Genomic DNA, 11077 nt, shown 5'->3' with positions numbered 1-11077 from the left:
TTCAATGAGTTCCTGAGCTTCTGCAGGCGTCTTCTTCAGATGAAGAGATCCTCCAGCAGAGATATCCAATGACATATTGGATAGTTCAATGCATTAGAGAAACTAATTGAGGCTTAAGCTCAAAGTTGTTTGCTCCAATGGCAGGGATTGAGATGCTTCTCCCATAGAAGTCGGGAGTAGGTGCAGTAAAGTCACCCAGCACCTTCCTTGCATTGTTGTTTTTGGCTGCCATTGCTTCTTCTTTGAAAAGCTCTGTTAGGCCCTCTAGAGAGAATTGTGCTTTAGCTTCTCTTAGTTTTCTCTTCAAGGTCCTTTCAGGTTTAGGATCAGCTTGAAAAAGAATGCCTTTGTCTTTGCTCCTGCTCATATGAAAGAGAAGAGAACAAGAAAGTATGGAATCCTCTATGTCACAGTATAGAGATTCCTTGAGGTGTCAGAGGAAAAGAAGAATAGAAGGAGAAGGTAGATAGAAGAGAATTCGAACTTATCAAGAAGGATAGAGTTCGAATTGCACCTTGAGGAGGAGTGTTAGTCCCTTAAATAGAAGGATGTGAGAAGAGGGGAAGAATTTTCCAAATTAATAGTAAAAGATTTTGAAATAATTAAAAGAAATTTTGAAAATTTGGTAAAGGTTTTTCGAAAATTAAGATTGGGAAAGAAATTAAGTGATTTTTGAAAAAGATTTTGAAATTAGAAATAAAAAAGATATGATTGAAACTTAATTTTGAAAAAGATGTGATTAAAAAGATATGATTGAGAAGATATGATTGAAAATCAAATTAAAAAGAGAAAGTTTTAAAATTAAAATTGATTACTTGACTAACAAGAAATTAGAAGATATGATTCTAGAATTAAAACTTTTGATCCTTTCTTAATAGGCAAGTAACAACTAGAAAATTTTGAATTAAATTATTAATTGTAGTAAGGATTTTCAAAAATAGTAATAAATAAAAAATTGAAAAGAAATTGATTTTGAAAAGATATGATTGAAAAGATATGATTTGAAAAAAAATTTGACTTTGAAAAATTATGAAAATTTGAAAAAGATTTGAATTAAAAACAAAATCTTCCCTCTAGTGCCTTCCTGGCGTTAAACGCCCAGAATGGTATCCATTCTGGCGTTTAACGCTCAAAATCCTACCTTTTTGGGCGTTTAACGCTAGCCAGGTACCCTAGCTGGCGTTTAAACGCTAGTTTTCCTTCTTTACTGGGCGTTTTGAACGCCCAGCTTTTTCTGTGTAATTCCTCTGCTGAATATTCTGAATCTTCAATTCTCTGTGTTATTGACTTGAAAAGACACAATTAAAATATTTTTTTTGAATTTTTAAATGATGAGAAACAATAATAAAAGAATGCAACTAAGATCAAATAAACAATGCATGCAAGACACCAAACTTAGAAGTTTGTATACTACGGACTATAACAATTTGAAAATGCATATAAGAAACAACAAAAGACACAAAATAAGAGAGATTAAAGATCAGAGCACTGAAGTCATCAAGAACAACTTGAAGATCAATGAAGAACATAATGCATATATTCGAAAAATGCAAGAAGAATAAAAACATGCAATTGACACCAAACTTAAAAATTGATACTAGACTCAATCAAGAAACATAAAATATTTTTTATTTTTATGGTTTTATAGAAATTTTTTGTGATTTTTCGAAAATTGAGTGGAGAAGAAAGGGATTCAAAATTTTTAATAAGAGTTCCAGGAATCATTGCAATGCTAGTCTAAGACTCCGGTCCATGAATTAGACATGGCTTACTAGCCAGCCAAGCTTTCAATGAAAGCTCCGGTCCAAAACACTAGACATGGCCAATGGCCAGCTAAGCTTTAGCAGATCATTGCTAACAACAGCAAAATTGATAGAAATCAACAAGCTCTTGTGATGATAAGTTGAAACCTCGGTCCAATAAGATTAGACATGGCTTCACAGCCAGTCAGACTTCAACAGATCATCATGAAACTCTAGAATTCATTCTTAAAAATTCTGAAGAACAAAATAATTTTTTTTTTGTATTTCAAAATTTTTTTTTCGAAAATAAAAAGTAAAATTACCTAATCTAAGCAACAAGATGAACCGTCAGTTGTCCAAACTCGAACAATCGCCGGCAATGGCGCCAAAAACTTGGTGCACGAAATCACCGCACGGCTAATCATCTGTTGGTTCTCGATCATGTTGGAATAGGATCCATTGATCCTTTTGCGTCTGTCACACGCCCAACAATCACGAGTTTGAAGTTCATCACAGTCATCCCTTCCCAGATCCTACTCAGAATACCACAGACAAGGTTTAGACGTTCCGGATCTCAGGAATGGCCGCCAATAATTCTAGCCTTTACCACGAAGGTTCTAATCTTAGATTAGAAACCCAAGAGATACACATTCAAACTTGTTTGCATGTAGAACGGAAGTGGTTGTCAGTCACGCGTTCATAGGTGAGAATGGTGAAGAGTGTCACATAATCATCACATTCATCATGTTCTTGGGTGCGAATGAATATCTTGGAGAAGAAATAGACTTGAGTTGAATAGAAAAACAATAGTACTTTGTATTAATTCATGATGAATAGCAGAGCTCCACACCTTAATCTATGGTGTGTAGAAACTCCACCGTTGAAAATACAAAAGTGATAATGGTGTAAGCATGGCTGAATGGCCAGCCTCCAAGGTCTAGGGACTAAATGTCCAAAGATTTTAAAATACAATAGCAAAAGGTCCTATTTATAGAGAACTAGTAGCCTAGGGTTTACAGAAATAAGTAATTAATGCAGAAATCTTCTTCCGGGCCCACTTGGTGTGTGCTTGGACTGAGCGTTGAAGCTTCCATGTGTAGAGAATTTTCTTGGAGTTAAACGCCAGCTTTTGTGCCAGTTTGGGCGTTTAACTCCAGCTTTTATACCAGTTCCGGCGTTAAACACCAGAATTCTTAAGCTGACTTGGAACGCCTGTTTGGGCCATCAAATATCGAGCAAAATATGGACTATTATATATTGCTGGAAAGCCCAGGATGTCTACTTTCCAACGCAATTAAGAGCATGCCAATTGGGCTTTTGTAGCTCCATAAAATCCACTTCGAATGCAGGGAGGTCAGAATCCAACAGCATCTGCAGTCCTTTTTCTGCCTCTGAATCAGATTTTTGCTCAGGTCCCTCAATTTCAGCTAGAAAATACCTGAAATCACAGAAAAACACACAAACTCATAGTAAAGTCCAGAAGAGTGATTTTTATTTAAAAACTAATAAAAATATAATAAAACTAATTAAAATATACTAAAAACATACTAAAAACAATGCCAAAAAGCTTATAAATTATCCGCTCATCAGCAGTCATCAAATATCTACAAAAGCTTAATATCATTTACCTTTTTTCGCAGGTGTACACGGGTTTCTCCCCCTTGCTCGTTCACATCCGTGTCCATTCTCAAATAATCAAAACTTGGGGGGAAGGCACATAGTGTGTTTCAACGTATGGGTGGCTCCTTCCCTTCTCTTTCTTGAATGAAATAAGACGGGAGTCAGTAAAGCCGATACCATATTGACAGAGCGATAATCGTTTGAGCCCGATAGTGTATATTTGTATTTGTCTGCCGAGTTTGTTTACAAGCAAATTAAACTTTATTCGAGTCACTTTGTTATCACGATTGGCTTTCTTCCCGCTGGGAAAACACTGAAAAGAAGGGAGAAGGTTAGATAATGATTCAACCATCATTAAAGAATGGAAAGTTGAGAAAGAATGTTAGAAACTTAAAGTCATGACAGCTTCCTAACACGAAAAGAAAACACAAGAACTTACAATACTACACACCTGCGAAACAACAACCTACCCAATCTATTAACGAAATAAACAGTAACATTAAATTGGATGAGTTTCTTTCCAACAAAAAGAATATGCTGAATAAATGCAACTTGATATGGCCAGCGAAGTCAAAAACCAAAATCATGTGTACAGCATCTGATGCTTGGAAATTGATAAGGTAGGACAACTGAAAGAAGATATCATGAAGATGTATGTACCTTTCCAACGAAAATTCGCTTCTCATCTTCCCACAACTCCGTAACGACCTTCATTCAAACAAACGCTAAAATCTTCTGTCTTGCTCCATTTTACTTTTATTCCATCCCGTCCTGGTACGTCCGACGATATTCAAGTTTTCAAATTCCCTTTCGATATTCTTTTATGAAAATCTATGCGACCTATTGTGTTCGGCAACACGTGCTCGTTTAATTATTTACAAGTGACTAAGAAAACTGAATAGCCTATTAGTAGTATTCGTTCTGTCGACATATTGCTAACATTTTCTTATGAATAGGAATGAATGAAATTGAAATGGATCCTGAGTATTGTGTCTTGTTATAGGATTCTACTAAACAGAATTACGTTTGAGAAAAAATGTCTGACTTTATAACAATTTCATACGCAAAAATAATTAGGAATATTAAGAACCGATTCCTGATAAGGAGGAGGATGAGGAGGCAAGATGGAGATGCGTCATGAAATTCGGAGATGCAACTCTATTTTAAGTTGCTCTTTGCGTGATTCCGTGTGGACAGAGACCAAACATAAGAATTTGGACGGACCGGTTTCCTTGGTGCGGCTGCCTTGGAAGGACATGTACACCAACAATGAAAAGTACCTATAGTTAGATATAATAGTCCAATTAATAAAAAAAACTGTCCTCTCAAAATTGAGGCATATTTTTTAATGAAATAACTATTATGACCAGGGAGGAACACGTATAAGTGTGTGTGCATCTTCCTTACCTTCGGGGTTCATAAAACTAAACTAGAACCAGATTAAAAGGGAAAACCGGTTAAAACAGTCATGGAAAATTCAATACCCGTGTCAAACCAGTTTTAATATTTAAATCTAGTTTTATATATCAACCTGTCTTATATCCAAATTTTAATATCCGAATTAAAAATCAGGTTTTCCGAGAAATTCCATTTTTAAAAACACGTTTGTTAACCAAAAAGAAAGTTTGAAAACCACCTTTTAGAAATCCAATTTCGAAGACCAGAATTTTTAACCAAATATACATTTCTGACTAGGATTTGGTTCTTTATGAATGTAAGGACAATATTAAATGTATAAAACATTTAATCATTCTCAACAAATCAAAAGCATACCATCGAACACTATCATCAAAGAAAGAAACAAAATATTTTGTAAATATCAAAATGTATATTTCTTCATTTCGAGAGAAGTCTTTCAATCCAACTATAAAACCAAATGTCAACACTAACCGTACCTATTCATGAAGATTAATAATTGATGTCGCCATACAACAAGCACCTTCATTGGAGGAAAATATACCTGCCAAGGAAAACAAATTATTTCTCAAATCTATATTCAACACCTTTTAATTGGTAACCACTACCTAAATTCTAAAATACCAAGACCACAGAACAAAAATTAAAAAAAAAAATCAGAATAATAGTGATAACAGGACAAATTGTTTTCAATTGTCATAATGTAGATGAAATAGAATGCCAAATAAATTTAAACTGATAATATCTCCTTTCATGTTCACCAATCCAACAAGGACTTCAAGTATATGTGAACCTTCAAATCTAGTTACCACATTCAATCAGGAAAGTATTCAAGTGCTCAACACAAAAAATATCAAATTGAAGCAAGCTCATACAAAACTAAAACTAGAAAAAACAAAACTAATCAAATCACAGAGCTAATACTATCTAAAAGGACCAAACAATAATTAGCCAAACAAAAGTAGGCATGTCACAGCATCACAAATTCACAATCCAAGACAGACACAAACACTGACAAGCATAGCTAAAACTAGAATCATATAAACATAATTATACAATTCATAGATTCACAAATTACACAGAAGTTCTAGCAAATTTTGCTTCACAAGTAACCCCAAGTTACAATTCATAAGATTAATACAATAGAAATTTTGTACAATGAACATTAACTGAATTATTTGAACTAATGTTTCAGGTCTAATTACTGAAATCACAGGCATAAGTGCATAACCATCAAAGCCATGAAATTTTCTTTGTTATACGATCTACACAAAATACAGTGATTAAAGGGCAAGGACCAAAATCCAAAATACGAACCAATATCATATGAGAAATTTTGCAAGGACCAAGACCTTAATAAAGTAAAACTATAGCTAAACAAAGATTTTAAATACTTTACTTAGCTACATACCTTAAGTTGGACTTTCGTGGTTAATAAATAGAACATTTCAGAAAGTGACAATATCAACGGGATGGTAACCCTACAACAAGATAAGTCAAGAGTTACATTAGCTGAGAAGAACAAGAAACAGAAGGAAAAGAAATATTGTTGTAAAACAAATTTAAACAATAGATTGACTTGTATAGGCACTTGCCTTTTGCTCTCTAGAAAAGCTAACGGTTCAACTTGATTGAAGAAGTCGTTAGCATTTCCTGGGACTCCAATGCCCAATAGAAACTTTACTAAAGCCAATGTTTTATCCCCTGAAAGCTACTAAATGCAAAGGCAAAACACAAAAGTTATATTTTCCCAAAGTTTTTTCTTTAAAAAAATTGGACAGTAATCACATATACTCCACATACATTTATTTCTCCACAAACTGCACCAACCAAATGCAGTAACCCTTTGAACAACTGAAGAGGTCATGGAAAGGGAATCCTGATGCTCATGCCCACCAACAGTTTCCCCATCAAAATAGAAGCTTCCATCATCTGTAAATTTATAATACATTTGTATAAGTTCAACATGCAAAATATTAGACATAAAGAAGGGTAGGACCAATTAAATTATGCATGTGTGTTGAAGGGCAACCAATTTCTATCAATATGGAGCATGCAACCGGAACTTCTACATCTTCTAGGTATTAACTTTTAATTGCAAATACTGTTAATGACAAATAATCAGCAATTTCAAACAAAATAATTTCACAAATTCAAATAAACGCAAAAAATCAAACAAAATGAAATCAATAACAATTACGAAGTTCAAACAAAAATACACTGAATTAGACAACAAAGAAAACAAATCGGTCAAATTAATACCTGAGTTGGAGGCTCCATATTTGGTGTCGGAGGGGTTGGGATTGCCGGTTTGGCACTGTTGGGAGGGGATGGTCCGCGCTGCTTCGTGGCTGTCCGGAGGGGGTTAGAAGGCGCAAGTTCGTGGGACTGGGAGTGGATGGGAAGTGCTAGTTCGGTGCGACTGGGAGGGACTGGGAGGCGCGGGCAGGGCTGGCTGGGGTTGGGTTTCGCGTTGGGATAGTCGGGTGGTTTCTCGTTTCTTTAACAGTGGCTGTGCTAGGTTAGGACTTAGGAGAGTTAGGTTATCTAATGGGGGTGGGGTAATGGTGTTTTAAGTTGACCGAATCCAATAACAAGGCCCATGCTACAAATATTTAACATCCTGGCCCATACACTTTTCAGCTAGTCGTTCCACACGTTAGCTGGCTTACTCTTCCGTCACAGCGCCATAAAAGGGCATGAATGACCCCTACTCCCCTATAAACCACCTAACGGCAGACAACCGCAGCATCAGGTCAACTCATATGGTACGCTCAGTATTTCATGAATCACATTACATAAATCTAGATCAATCAGTACCGTATGTTTATTTAGTTGGTAAATCCAACGGCCACTAGAATTGGATCATCAGAGTTCCAGAAAAATGGTCTAGATCATTTGAAAAGTTTCCTATAAAATAATACAAGCAGATAACAAATATTTTGTCATCAAGTTTCGAATTTTACTGACTATATCAAAGCTTTTTACAGGAATAATAATTTTTACAAGACAACGGTCACCACACATGTGTTGCACATACAAATATGAGTTAGAGAAAGAGTGGCCATCAAAACTTTAATAGATATTATTCACCATCGAACAAGACTTTTCAACAACGTGAATAAAGAAAAAAGAATTGCTTCATTTTTCAACCCTTATACTTAGAATAGAAAGACAATTTATGTAACGTACCAGGAAAAAACTTACAAATTGCAAATAATTATGTTCTACCAATTAATAAGATTACGTATTGAGACTATACAAGCTATACTACAATGTGTTTTGAAATATACCTGCCAACAAAAACTAATTATTTGTCAAATCTATATTCAACAACTTTTTATTCGTAACTACTACGTAAATTCCAAAATATGAAGACCATAGAAACGAAAAAAAATTGTGCGAAGAAATATTACTCCAAGTATTTGGTACAGTCAAATGTAATCCGAATTCAGTCAAAACAACACCCTAACAAACATACAAAGTTAAGGAACACAAAAAATGCATCGCTGATTAAGGAGAAACAAAGTTAATAAAACAAATTTAGATAAGATTCACACGAAATGACTAAAATAAGCACAATGCTTAAAGAAGCCAACGCCATCATTAGCTTTAAGGTTTTAATACTTTTCATGACAAACCCTCCAATACTTCATTAACCTTCGAATAAAACTTCCCTTAAATTTGATATTTCTTGCAGATTAATTTGGAAATATATTTCTTTAAGTTATGCAGAAATATAAATCACCTAACAAGAGACCATTCCGCCAATAAGAAAAGCTCAAAAAGTTTGCATGGACCACACGAAATGCTCATAAATTAAATATGCTTTCAAAGTTTCAATGACATAAATTCATAATGTGAAGTATCATCTAGTTATCTTCAGGTACACAAATTCTTTTACTACATTTCATGAAGGCATTTAGAAGCATTTACATTTATCGTCATTCCAGGACGGAAACACATATATTTAATTCAAAAAGTCTCACAAAAAATTTTAGAAGCTTTTCTACACATACTTTGTGTACTTTCAAGATTTTAACCGATCAAAATTCACAATTCACTACCATCATTTCATATACTATTCAATATGGGCATTCAAGCAACAAAATTGGTCTCCAAGTGGGACAATAAAAGATAACTGAAAAACCAGCAACTTTTCATGCGACATGAAACAAAGGTAATTATCAACTTATTCAGTAGTTTAGACCACCAATCAAATACGTATGAGATTATTTACCAGTACCAATCCACTTCTTTAGTAATTATCAACTAATTGTAAGGCAATCATCAACTGATTAAAAAAATAAATGAGAGAAGGATGAAATTCATGGTCACTCACGTCGCCAATTGACACACACCAACTGAATTGCCTTTGCACTGGTAGAACAATATTGGTTTTGCATCTGCATCAGTCATCCCATATAGTCCAACATCACTCTCACACCAACTGAATTGCCTTTGCACTGGTAGAACAATATTGGTTTTGCATCTGCATCAGTCATCCCATACAGTCCAACAGCACTCTATAACAAAACATTTATATAAAATAAATAAAATAATTTAAATTTAACAAATCAATAACCTCTTTCATAACCAAAATTAAAATATCACGATCTCCAAATAATGGTGGTTAAACTTACATTTTTTTCAATGTCGGTCTATGTCACCTACAGTTGTCTCGCCTCGATGCACACTCGAACGGTAATCGCTGACATTAACATCCATGATTTCATCCACCTAATCCGATAGTGTTTCAGATCCGTCCGAATGCATATCTCTCAGCCTCTGTCAAACATGTTTCAGAGTCAATCAAACAATAAATCATAATGAAATCTACATGGAGTTTCAATTAACTAACGCACAAATTCACACACCTAAATGGGAGAACATAGACCCGACGACTTACGAGGGAAACCAGGACGCATTATAGAAACGATGGAGTCCACATCTCTGATTCTGATTGTGTTGAAGTGAGGATATGATTTTTATTATCTTTTATCGTTACTTGAAACCTTCTAGACTCACCTATTTTGTTCTTTTCGTCTTCGGATAAGACAAAGGAATCCTACCCGAACCAAAACTCCAGCCGACCTGAACCAAAACCCAAGCCCACCAATCATGCCACAATTAAAACGACCCACAAACCTCGCACCAGATTACACTTTTTTTTAGGTCAGGGTACATGCTAACAGAAAGCCCAGACCACAAAAAATCGGAACCCTCAACCCTATACACGATCCGGTACTAGACCCGACACTGGATGCATCCTCCTTCCCCAAACTACAGCCGCTGCTCCTATACCAGTGCCTTGTCCCGTTTTGAAGCCTATCTTCTCGCCTGTCGTCCCCTGTATCCGACCTTTTGCCTGGGTCTTCACCAGCGTCGCTACTACTCTGTCCAACACTCCTCCTCGATCTCGCCTTCCTTGAAATGCCAAGCCGAAGACAGGAAGCGCGCCTTCACTTGGACTTCGTCAGATGTCATCCTCTTTGGGTAAGTTGCCGCCGGCCCAGTCACATTTGGTTTCCTGGTTCTGTTATCCTGATAGCTGAATGCTCACACTGGGATGAGCTATTTGTCTCCAAAGGTAGGCACTCACCAGTGCCGCGTGAACATTCGTCTCCATCCGCAGATCAATCGCTGCCTTCCTGCAGTATTTTTCCCGGCAGCAGCTGAAGACGAAACAACCCCCGGTCCTTGGGGTGGTTGGCGTTGATATGTTATTGTCTCTACCGTCAATTGAGTAGGTCATCAACTTTCACCGTCAGTAGGGTCCTGGAAGAACAAGTTTCTGTTTTTGCCTTTGGAGTCTAGAGGGTAGGCTTCGTAGGGTTGCTTTCTGATTCAAGAATGGGGTTGGAAGAACAAGTGAGTGAATAAGGCGGTCACAGTGTTTGGCTTTGGTTAGGGTTTCTTTCTTCCACAACATCACTAATGAAAGAGCCATGGATACTTAAATCTCACATAGCCCAATCAATCTCAATACTTGTAAAAAAAAAAATCAAAGGCTCGTGCCTTTTAGTCCAGAAAAACCCAACTCACTCCAACGGCTCCACTTGTGAGCTGAGTTAACAGCTGCGGCTTTATAAATTGACAACACACACCATCTGCCCTCAATGTCAATATCCCTGTTGCTTTTCAGGTCACGCTTTGAACAGGTTTAGGGAAGAGCCTACACCATTTTTTTATGATTCTAGCCCATAATAATTGCAATAAATCTACACCATCAATATTTTTAACTATATATCTCAACGGTACTGCAGCATGGCATAACAAAGTGCCAATAAAGGTAACTG

Source organism: Arachis ipaensis, chromosome B02, assembly GCF_000816755.2.
Source record: "Arachis ipaensis cultivar K30076 chromosome B02, Araip1.1, whole genome shotgun sequence".
Taxonomy (NCBI): Eukaryota; Viridiplantae; Streptophyta; class Magnoliopsida; order Fabales; family Fabaceae; genus Arachis; species Arachis ipaensis.
This window is presented reverse-complemented; position numbering follows the sequence as displayed.